Source organism: Panthera tigris, chromosome F3 (genome assembly GCF_018350195.1).
Source record: "Panthera tigris isolate Pti1 chromosome F3, P.tigris_Pti1_mat1.1, whole genome shotgun sequence".
Taxonomy (NCBI): domain Eukaryota; kingdom Metazoa; phylum Chordata; class Mammalia; order Carnivora; family Felidae; genus Panthera; species Panthera tigris.
The window spans coordinates 60,941,864-60,953,826 of record NC_056678.1 but is presented as its reverse complement, the minus strand read 5'-3'; positions in this window follow the sequence as shown (position 1 = coordinate 60,953,826).

The following is an 11,963-nucleotide window of genomic DNA, read 5'->3' as shown; positions in this document are numbered from 1 at the left end:
CAACCACGTGATTCCTGCCTAACCACCCCCCCCAACACACACACAGTCACCCTCTCCAAGACTTCTTAAAAGGAACACTTTCCCAGTGGCTTTTAGATGAACAACACGACACCCTTTGTGCAGTCTACGAGGGCCTGTGCAGACTGGCCCCACTTGTCATCCCAGTTTCACCTTGAACACTCTTCCCTTTGCTCTCTGTGGCACTCTCACGGACCTTTTTTCCATCATGCTCCCTCCAAGTCATGGGGACTTACCGGTGCTTTGCTCTCTGCTCAGACTCCCCTGTCCCTCTTCCCTTGACTTGGCTAATGTCCATTCAGTCTGTTGCTCTTAACTGAAATATTGCTTCTTTGGGACAGACTAAATCTGCTTGCCCTCTCAGATATGTTCATGGCCCTGTATGTTTTCCTTGAGAGCATTTTTCAGAGTTTGTGACTGTACCTTTGATTCTGCCATTATTCGATCATCTGTACTTCAAGCCAGGAAGTATGCCTCCTAATGTATCACAGAGTTTTTTCTGACTGAGGTGATATATTTAAAACATTCATCACAAGCCTTGAAGATAGTAAGCACCCAATAAGTACGATCACATATCCATGACATACAACATTATTATACGCAATTATTAGGATCCCCAACCAGGACCACAGAGGAGGAGCCCCCAAATCCCACCTGGTGGAAAGAATCTGGGAAGAAAGACTCTGTGGAGGGATTCAGCCAGGTGAAAGAATAGAAGGAGAGGAGGAAGCATACCAGGAAGTAGAGGTAACATGAGCAAAAATATGGAAATGAAACCAACATGATGAATGTGGAGAAGTCTGCTGCTGGCATTAGTATTTACACAAATCCCATAATAGACGTGCTTTGTCAAAGCAGGTGTCCCAATGTCTGCCTGGTGTATAATTTGGCATGTGTGCATGCCCAGCCAATGAACTGAATATTGCCACACAGAGTTCCTGGTAGCCCTTCTTCCAGCTTGGCATCATCTGCAAGTGTACCAGAGGGACCCATGGAAAGCTAGCATGGAAATATGGAGGCACCGTGAATGACAGGGTCTTCAACTCTTCAACCGATCAACAAATATTTACTGAGCTCAGCTCTGGACCAGGCTCTCCAGAGGATGCAAAATAAGTCTAAGACTTGATTCTTGCTACCAGACCATAATGAATGTAATTAAAGGGGCAGTATAAATGCATATAAAAAAAAACAAAGAAAATTTCAAGTTAGTATATGTGACAGATGCTTGTTGTCTATCCAACAATCATTGCCCTCTTCCTTTGTGCCAATGGACCCCCAGGTTTGTCCTGACCCAGATTATTCCCTGGGAATGTAGGTCCCTTCTCCATGTTCGGGGAAGGAACTATATTTGGTCTACGCAAATCATAGACATTCCATTTCTTATTGCCGGTGACTGGTCTAGGATTAGGCGTATGAACCTCTTCTGGATAGTGAGACATAAAGGAAAGTCTCTTGGGGTACAAGGGTTTTCTTTTCTGTACCTTTTTGTTTCTGTGCGAGATGCCAGCATGTGTGACTATGGTGTTTGGAGCCATTTTGTCACCATCAGGAAGAAGCCTGAAGTGCGAAAAGCAGCACACTGAGGATGGAGGAGAGGAGAGACGGAGTGAACCTGGGTTCTTGATGATGTGTCGACTCTCTGCAATAAACCTGGTATGATCCACCATCGCGTTGTGATGTGAGATAATTACGTTTCTTCATTGCCAAAGCTATTGTTGACCTGTATTCTGTTCCTTGGAGCCAAACACACTCTAACAAGCACAGCATACGTGAGAGACGCGTTACAAAGAGTGCAGAATGCGCGGTCATAGGAGTTAATGGCGGGTTCAAATTCCGGCTCCATCACTTAGCTCTGTGGGTCCTCAGAACCGGTGTTAGGGGAAAGGCACCGTGTTAAATGTGTTGGGGGTACACAAAGATGAAGAAGCTACTCCTAAAGATTCTACTGCTCAATGGGCAAAGTCAGGCACATCTTTTAAAACGCTATGTGGGTTGCAAGGCTCACTGGAATGTGCAACTGGAAAAGAAGAGCTGATATTCAACAAGTATGTACCAGTGTGACCAAATTGTACGTTGATGGCCAGTGTCAGTTCTGATGGGTCAATGCCTATGATGCATCAGCTTTTCGGTGTTTTGAATATTGTAGCCGTGAAAGAATCACATTCTGGAAGCACGATAGGACGAAAGTGGGACATGTGCACTGCATTTTGAATGACGAGGAGGACCGACAGACCAGAGGAGCAAACCCATGTCAGCTGTGAGGTAGCGAAACCAAGGCAGTGAGGTGCTAAAGCGCATATTATGTTCGGTCTGGTAGCTACTCGTTAACCAATGGGGTCTGACGTGTGAACATTCAATTTAGAGAGCACGCACATTGGAGGACACTCAAGTTTGCAAAAGATGTCATTTATTTGAAAAATGTCAATAAAAGGATCTTTGAAACATGTTGTACTCAAAAAGTGGTATGTTTGTTTACAGATAAGGGCATAATTGTCAGAGAGTTAAGGGAGCAGAGATACAGAAAACAAACCAACATGTCATAGTCCTTAAAGAACAATCGGGATCAAATAACAGGTTTCTGGAACTCTAATGGCCATCAGTGGTAAAGCAAAATTCAGCTCACATGTGTTTTTTAAGAGTTGTTTTCACAATGTAAAATAATACTTTAGATTTATAGCAGGATTACAAAATAGACTACAGAGAGTCCTCATATGTTCTTCACCCCACTCCCCCTAACGTTAACATCTTAAACAAATATTTATAAAATCTACGAAACTAACCTTAAAGCAATACTATTAACTAAAATGTGGAGTTTTTAAGATTTCAAAAGTTTCTCCACTAAGGTCCTTTTTCTTTTTCCCCTTCCAGGATCCTCTCCAGGACCCCACGCTATATTCGATGATGTGTCAAAATATACACATCTATATATACACGCTACATATATATCTCCTTCAAACTGTGCAGTTACTTAGTTTTTCCTTCCCTTTCACTACTTTGACAGCCTTGAAGGTCACTGGTTAGCTATTTTATGGACTATCCCTCACCTGGATTTGTCTGATGTTTCCTCATAATTAGATGGAAGTTAGGCACTATTGGCAGGATGCCACGGAGGTGAGGCGCCCTCTCAGTGCATCGTATCAGGGGGTATTGGATGGCAATGTGTGTTACTAGTGATGTTAACCTCCATCATTTTACTAAGGTGACATGTGTCAGGATTCTCTCCAGGAGTAGAATTTTCCTCTTCGTTCCCTTTGCCCAGCTGAAATAAAGGAGTGTTCACAAACGTCCTAGGGCCAAAGCATGTATTGCCCTTCTCCTCAAAGATTAAAGCTTTTTGCTCTACATGGGAAATAAAAGAGAATGATCTAGGTGGATTTCTTGCCCCTCCCTGCGACGGCTTTTCCTCTTCCCCGTGTCTGCAGCACGACAGACCCTTCTTTGGGCTCTCTGATCTTTTCTGTTAGTGCCAGGAGAAGGAGGATGCAAGAGAGGCCCAACCAAACCACTCTTCCCCACTAGGGGGAGTCACAGCATCCCACCGGCCCCCGGGGCCAGCACACCACCTTCCCCAGTTCGTCAGCTGGTGCAGGGAAGGAACCCTTCTTTCCAGTGTCCAGATGGGTCCATCCCAAGTGGACATGTTTCTGCATTTCTTCTCTCCCTACAGGCACTGTCTCTCCTTAGATTTAGGGCCGGTTGGTTTCTCTGTGATCTGAGCTCTCCGATGACTCCAAAAACAATCATGAAACAATCATGATAGAAGCCTGAAGTCTTCATGCATGCATGCATTGTGCAAAGTAGAGGTCATTGGGCGCGATCGACATCCAGTGTCCTTCTTGAGTTTTTGGAACCAGAGAGTGAAAGAAAATACTATGTATCTGCATGCATCCATGTGTTATTTACCACTTTTCCTGTTCCCCGGGGCTTTGTGAGCTTTGGAGGAGAAATAGAGGCTTCTCTGCCATCTACACACATGGAAGAAATGTGGAAGGATGAAATCAAAGGAAACTGGCCTTGGAGTCCAGGGATCTGGGCCCTAATTCTGACACACAGAACATTGTGGCCGTGAAGCTTTGAATAAATGGCCTAACTCCTCAGGGCCTCGGATTTTTTCCATCTGTAAAATGGGGATGAGAAAACGTAATCAGCACGCCCGCCTGGGAGGACTGAATGAGAACATGTTCAAGGACAAATATTTCTCTAGACCAGAAGTCAGCAAAATTTTTTTCTGCAAAAGGCTAGATTTTAGATATTTTTGGCTTTGAGACCGTAGAGCCTGTCACAACAATTCAAGTCTGATGTTGTTGCGCAAAAGCAGCCACAGAGAACGTGTGAGTGAACGGGCGTGGCTGTGTCCCAGCTTTATTCACAAAAACAGGTATCAGGCTGGAAGTGGCTACAGGCATCGTTGATCCCAGTGCTGGACCAAACTTGCCTGGACACATTGAAGAAGGTACAAACGACTTGGTTACTCCCTACTTAAGATTCCCTCCTCCCCACGCCCTCTGCCATTTGCTAGAATCGGGTCTCCAGTCTGGCCTGTCCTCCTATTTGAAGGTGAGGAAAAAGACTATTTTGGAGATCTCACAAACAGTTTTAGTTATCTGTGCTCTGTGTGGTCACTGGGTCACAAAGGTTGAGAAAGTGCCATGGCTTCCATCCAGAGAAGTCCCACCCCACTGTCCTGTTGGTTCGGCACCCACTAATGATGCCCAGGCCTCCTGTTGTGTATCCGCCCTGCCTGCAGGATGGTTATTAGTCGAGGCTCCTGAGCCAGACTCCAGGGTTCAAGTCCTACCTGTGCACGTGCTAGCCGTGTGAACTTTCTAGAACTGATTCCTCTCTTAGTTCCGTTTCCTTCTCTACAGAATGGGAATAAGAAGTCCCCACCTTGCAGATACACGTGAAGATACATGCAGAGTATTTAGAACTATGCCCGACACATAGTAATTGCTCGAGAAATATAATATTATTCCCTTGGGTAGCACTGTCCTTGTCAGACCCTATGTCAGAAGCGATGGGATTCTGAAGTTCTTAGGCAACTCACCTGGAAAGAGGGCAATAGCTTTCCTTTTTCTTATCCTTCTCGCCTGGAATCAGAAACCTGGCTTGGGGTTCACATGCGTACCCAGGCGCCCAGACAGACTGTATCCTGTCACAGAACTGTCTCCATGAAGGGACTCCTGAGGTCCCGCAAGGGGGTGTGTGGCTCCTGCCTTTTCTAACACACACATGTCTTGGGCTCCTTCTCCTCTCGGAGCGGAGCTCCCAACCCCTCAGCCAGGAGACCCCTTCCCTCAAAGTTCCACTGCATGTGGACCTCGGATTCTGTGGGAGCATTTTCAAGCTTTTAACTCTTATCATGTACCTGGGATGTGATTGTTTGTGTCCATCTGGCAGGGTTGCCACACATGGGCTTGGGGACGATGCCAGTGCCTGCTTAACACGCACCTGAAGGCTTCCAGCTGTACCATAACCTAGTGCAGACAGGGGAGTGAGGGGCCTAAGAGCGAGGACAGAGAGAAACTACTCTGGGTTGAACGGCCGCATTTATCTACGTGTCCTTGGCAGTGATTTCTTTGACTCCAAGTTCTCTCACCTTGTGAGGACCGAGTGTGTCACCAGCCCAGCCCATCACCGCTGCCGGATGGACCTCCACCAGAAGTGACAGGAAGGCACACAAGAGTGGACGGACGCTCATCAGCCAAGTGACCATGGGAGTCAGGGGAGGGAGAACCATGTGACAGTAGGCAGAGCTACAAGACCAAGGGGGACAATGTGGGGCCTCTGGGGCCTTCCCCGGAGTGGGAGAAGGAGTCAGTGGCATCCTGGATGCAGGTCAGGTGGCTGTGGAAAGCCTCTGTTTCGTGGCTGGTACACGGACTTGCTGATTTTCAAAGCGAAGTGGCCAGGCTGTACTGGGGAGAGGTATTCAGGCTCAGGTAACTATCGGGAGCCAGAACGTGCTTCCTACTCAGAGCATTGCAGAGCTGTGCTCTCTGGCTCTGGAGCAGACTGCGAAGGCCAAGTCCAGTTGGCCTGACTCAAGAGCCAGCCCTATTGGACGATCTCCCTAGTTTGCATTGTGTGTGTGTGTGTGTGTGTGTGCAAGCGTGTTTATGTGCATGAATGTATGTGTATGTGTGCACGTGGCTATCTGTGTAGGTGTACATGTGCACTAATAGGCATCAGTACACGTATTCCTGTGCTTACCACGTACGCACGAGCCCACGTAAGTACCCTGACACTTAGAAGGGCGAGTTAAATGAACAGACGCTTGTGAGCCTGGCAGCTTTCCTTTTGTGCTGATGGGTCAGGGCCATTGTTTGGTACAATTAACCTGGGGCTCAGAGACTTGCAGATGGATCCTACAGGGTCCTGTGGCTTGGATGCCTTCCAGCCCGTGGTGTGTGATGGGGGTCGTGTTTCATACCCTCATTCACACTAGACTGCCAACTTTCCTGATACCTTGTGCTCTGGAGGACACAGGCAGAGTGGAAGTATCAGACTGGAAAATTGCCCAGTGATCTGTTACAAACATATTGTCAACTGCTGGAGCCTCCAGTGCCTGTCCCCGCAGTGATGGGTGAGTGCCATTCCCTTTGGCTCTTTGGAAGCCATGTCTGCTCTGATTCGTACTGCCGTGGAAAACATATCATGCCTCGAGTTGGAGGCGTTCAAAGGCACGAGCGTGTTGGCTGAGCTTGAAGGAGAGTGTGGGGGAGGGCGAGGAGGGGATGTGCAGGCAACTAGGGTGTGTGGGGGGGGTGTGTCCCTCTCTGCCTCTACTGCGACCTCTGTCCTATACTTGTCCTAAAGCCCAGCATGTCTGGGTACCATATCCCATCTGCTTTTTATTATCTAGCAGGTTGGGGGGGAGGCCCTAAAGGCCCCAATTTCAACATCAGCCACCATCAGGTTTACAAATCAAAGTTGCTGTAAACCTGGCATTCAAAGACTGGGCACGATAGGCAGCTGACTTCCTGATATGATTTGAGGGTCCAAAAAGGTCTCCTTGTCTATAATGATGTGCCCTCTTCCTCTAGTATAAAGCCCCTTACGTCCTCCAGTAATTCAGTTCTCATCCTGAGATACATGCATTTTTATTTAATTTAGAGTTTATTATTATCTGGCAGGATCACAGAAGAGAATTAACATATTAGCAGCCCTTCATTTCGTGAATGACACCATCACCACTCTTGGCCCCTTGGAGGAGACTTGAGAGAATGGGGAGGGGTGGGGGGGGATACATGATGAGTAAATTTGGATGAAAGGAATTAGAACTCAGAGCACTGGATAGGGTGTGTGTGTTGGGGGCCTGTGTGTGGCTGTGTGTGTTGCCCATTATGAAAAACAGCTGAGCTGGAAGACAGCAAGCACAACTTTGCCCCCAAGAGCTTGTAGATGCCGAATGAGACCGAACATACAGGTAATACAAGTTGGGCGATGGACCCTGAAAGGCAAAATATATTGATATAGGATCCAGTGATCCTATTGAGTAGTGAGTATGGAAAAGAGGGATAGGGTTAGGTGGGGAAGCCTCCCTGGGCTGACTTTGGAACTGGGTTCAATCAGCAGGACCATAAGGTCAGGGAGCAGGCAGAAAGTGCACTACACTTGAACAATTCAGGGGTTAAGGGCACCGACCGCCCAACGCAGTCTAAAATCCACATATAATTGTTTACTCCCCCCAAACTTAACTCCCAATAGCCTCCTGTTGACCAGAAGCCTTTATTGATAACATCAACAGTTGAGTAACACATATTTCTTACGTTATATGTATTGTATATACTGTGATCTTACAACAAAGTAAGTAGAGGAAAGAAAATATGAAGAAAATCGTAAGGAAGAGAAAATACATTTACAATACTATACTGTGTTTATCGAAAAAAAAATCCACTTATTCGTGGACCCACGTGGTGCTAACCCAAGTTCTCCAAGGGGCAACTGTACTTTGAAAAGGTCCAGTGTCAGATATTTGGGATGGTAGGTGTTGATGAGAGGAAGAAATGAAGGCTGCCGGCCGCCTGTTCCCACTGGCCCAGAAAAGTGACGAGCATAAAGTAAACAAGTCATTGAAATGGACACAAATCAATTAGATGGTGACAAATAAAAATTTTAATAGCCGGGGATGAGGTGTTATTAAAAATGACTCGTCTGAGCCTGGCGCCTTTAGATTTACATTTAAATGTAATTAACACGGAATGGAGCTTACTGTTCTCATTCTGCCAGCGGATGGTGTTCGTTAGAGCGCTTTGGAGGTGCCAGGAAGCATTATCTTTAGAAAATATTCCATCCCTATTTTCATCCATTTGTAGTTTCACTCCCTTCATTACGTCGCATTAGGAGAGAGAGCGTGGTGGCTTCCTGGTGCAGTCACTCCCCGTGGCTCATTTCCCCCAGCTGAAATCGTCCAGCGCCCAAGACAAGGTAGCCATCACCCCCCCAACCGGTCCTCCAGGCGCACCTTGCCCCTGTCCTTCTTTCCCTTGCTATTTGTTACTAGGGGGATTTGATACCGAAAACTTGGTTGTAGATTGCCTGAGACTTTGGGGCAAGCGGCCGCTTCAGCTGCAGTGAAATAAAGCCGGCTCCTTAAATCTGCCCTGTGGTTTTCTACCTCCCGGACAGAGTTGTTTGCAAAGACTGAACAATTAATGAAATTTTCTGAGCAATTATTATGCTCCACGTGTTTCATAGGCACGACTGTATTTTATCAAAAAAGGAAAAGCGATTGTTCCAGGGTTTTGTTGTCTAATGTGTGATAGTCCACTCCCAGATACCGGGGCCTTACGCAGTCGTTGGATTGTTTCTTACAGTTCTGGGAGTTGATAGAGCTCACTTGAGAGCCTTCTGCCGGCTTTGCTTAAGGGGCTGTGGTGTGGTGCTCTCAGATGCAATTGGGGATCGAGTCCCCTAGGCTCCTCTGGGACCATGGGATTGTTGGGCTGCTCTCCCCACGTGGTCTCAGGGCCTCACCTCTCCATGCAGCGTCCCCAGAAGGACAGACTTCTTGCATGACCACTCGGAGCCAGATTCCGCCAGGCCTTTTAATGCCAAGAACATCACTGTCAGTTTCCTTTTATTTATTCAGTCAGGTCACGGGTGGGCAGAAGGTGAATGTGGGAGGGGGTTACACAGGGCATGAATACCAGGAGGCGTGGCTTATTGGGGGCCGGTTTTGGAGACCGGCTGCCACGTTTTCCATTCCACTTATGAGAACCCCGAGGTTCTGGTCGCTAAGTAACCTTCTCAAAGTCACAGAGCTAGTAAGGAGAACCCAGGCATCTTGACTTCCGGGTTGTATATTTCCATCCACGTTGTACTGACTTTTAAGAGTCGTGAAAAATTCTTAAAATAGTGTTTGGCCTGTAGATCATACTTATGGAATCGAATTTTATTTCCTTTCCTCTCTTTCCCACATTGTTTTCTAAGAATTGTGCTGAATCAGTTACTCAAATACTTATCAAGGATCTATTGTGTGACGAGCACTGTGGTATGGACATGGGGATGATGCCGCACACAAAGTAGACCCGTTAGCCATCATGGTGGGGGGTTTTGATATCTGTGTAATTAGCAAAATGAGCTTGAGAAAAGCTCTTTCAAGTGAGGTCAAGCATTTGGGGTGGGGGGGGTGGAATTGGGATTTGGCTATGGGCCTGATGGTGACTTCGTGTTAGGCAGTAGCAGGGTGTGGGGAGGGAATCAGGATGGGAGAAACACTGCCTGCCTTCTTTGTACCTGCACCTGGTGGCTGTCACCCAGGCCTCCACTGTGTTATCTAAGCCTGACTTGCAGATCGGGGCACACTAATTAGTATTACAAAGACCCCTGGTAAAGGAGGCATGTAGCAAATGATTTCCATTTTAGAACCTTTTGTTCATGTTTATTTTTGAGAAACTAGAGAGACAGAGCTTGAGTGGGGGAGGGGCAGAGAGAGAGGGAGACCCAGAATCTGAAGCAGGCTCCAGGCTCCGAGCTGTCAGCACAGAGCCTGATGCGGGGCTCGAACCCACAAACCACGAGATCATGATCAGAGCAGAAGTCAGACACATAACTGACTGACCCACCCAGGCGCCCCTGATTTCCATTTTTTTTTTTAACGTAACTTTCACTTTTTGTGTGTTATACAAATAGTACCTGTTCATTGGAGGAAAAGTAGGAAAACAGATAAGGAAAGAAAGAAAGAAAGAAAGAAAGAAAGAAAGAAAGAAAGAAAGAAAGAAAGAGGAAGGAAGGAAGGAAGGAAGGGGAAAGAAAGAAGGAAAGAAAGAAAGAAAGAAAGAAAGAAAGAAAGAGAGGAGGAAGGAAGGGAAGAAAGAAAGAAAGAAAGAAAGGGAGGAGGGAGGAAGGGGAAAGAAAGAAAGAAAGGGAGGAGGAAGGAAGGGGAAAGAAAGAAAGAAAGGGAGGAGGAAGGAAGGGGAAAGAGAAATAAAGAAAGAAAGAAAGAAAGAAAGAAAGAAAGAAAGAAAGAGAAAGAAAGAAAGAAAGAAAGAGAAGGAAAGAAAGGGAGGGAGGAAGGGGAAAGAAAGAAAGGAAGAAAAAAGAAAGAAAGAAAAAGAAAGAAAGGGAGGAGGAAGGAAGGGGAAAGAAAAAAGAAAGAAAGAAAGAAAGAAAGAAAGAAAGAAAGAAAGAAAGAAAGAAAAAAGAAGGAAGGAAGGAAGGAAGGGGAAAGAAAGAAAGAAAGAAAGAAAGAAAGAAAGGGAGGAGGAAGGAAGGGGAAAGAAAGAGAGAAAGAAAAAGAAGGAAAGAAAGGGAGGGAGGAAGGGGAAAGAAAGAAAGGAAGAAAAAAGAAAGAAAGAAAAAGAAAGAAAGAAAGGGAGGAGGAAGGAAGGGGAAAGAAAAAAGAAAGAAAGAAAGAAAGAAAGAAAGAAAGAAAGAAAGAAAGAAAGAAAGGGAGGAGGGAGGAAGGGGAAAGAGAAAGAAAGAAAGAAAGAAAGAAAGAACAAAAGAAAGAAAAAAAAAGAAAGAAAGAGAAAAAATTCCCAGCATCTACTAACCCTAGGTAGTAACTATTGACATTTTGCCATTTGATGCTCATTTTTCATAATCTATAGAGAAGTTGAATCACTATCTTGTACCTCTTAATGTTACATTTTGTGTCAACTGTGCTCAAATAAAAATTTTCTTGAAAAAAATCACATTTTTATTGAGTATGCTATGTGTTGAGAACATATCAAATGAACATATTTGGAACTAGTCTTTTTATTTTATTTAGCAATGTGTCATGAACATCTTCCTATGCCATCGATTATACTTGTTCATTGTATGCCAATGTATGGTTATTGTGTAATATATTAACCAGTTACTTACTGTTGCACATCTGACTTCCCTGCAATTAGCGTTCTTTAAAAAAAAAAATTTTTTTTTACTGTTTATCTGTTTTTGAGAGAGACAGATTATGAGCAGGGGGAGGGTCAGAGAGAGAGGGAGACACAGAATCCGAAGCAGGCTCCAGGCTCCAAGCTGTCAGCACAGAGCCTGACGCGGGGCTCGAACCCACGAACCATGAGATCATCACCTGAGCTGAAGTCCAACATTTAACTGACTGAGCCACCCAGGCGTCCCTATAGTTAGCATTCTTATAGCTAAATGGTGTGCCTATTCTTAAACACTTCCTTAGTATAAATTTCTCAAGATGAAAATGCTGGACCAAAATATGTGCACATTTTTTGACATACTTTTTTTTTTTTTTTCAAATTAGGAGAGATTATACCAATCAAATGGCCCAGCATCGAGTGTGTATACCCATGACCCTACTCCCTGACTAAAACCATTTGTTATTTGGCTTTAATGAAAAAAAAAATCACTGCTATTTTGATAAGTGACACGTGGTATCTTGTGTTATTTTAGTTTGCAGTTATTTGATTAATATTGAGGTCTAATGCTTTTATACCTGTACCGATTAAATGGATCCTTTATCAATTGTCTGTGTCTGTCCTCGA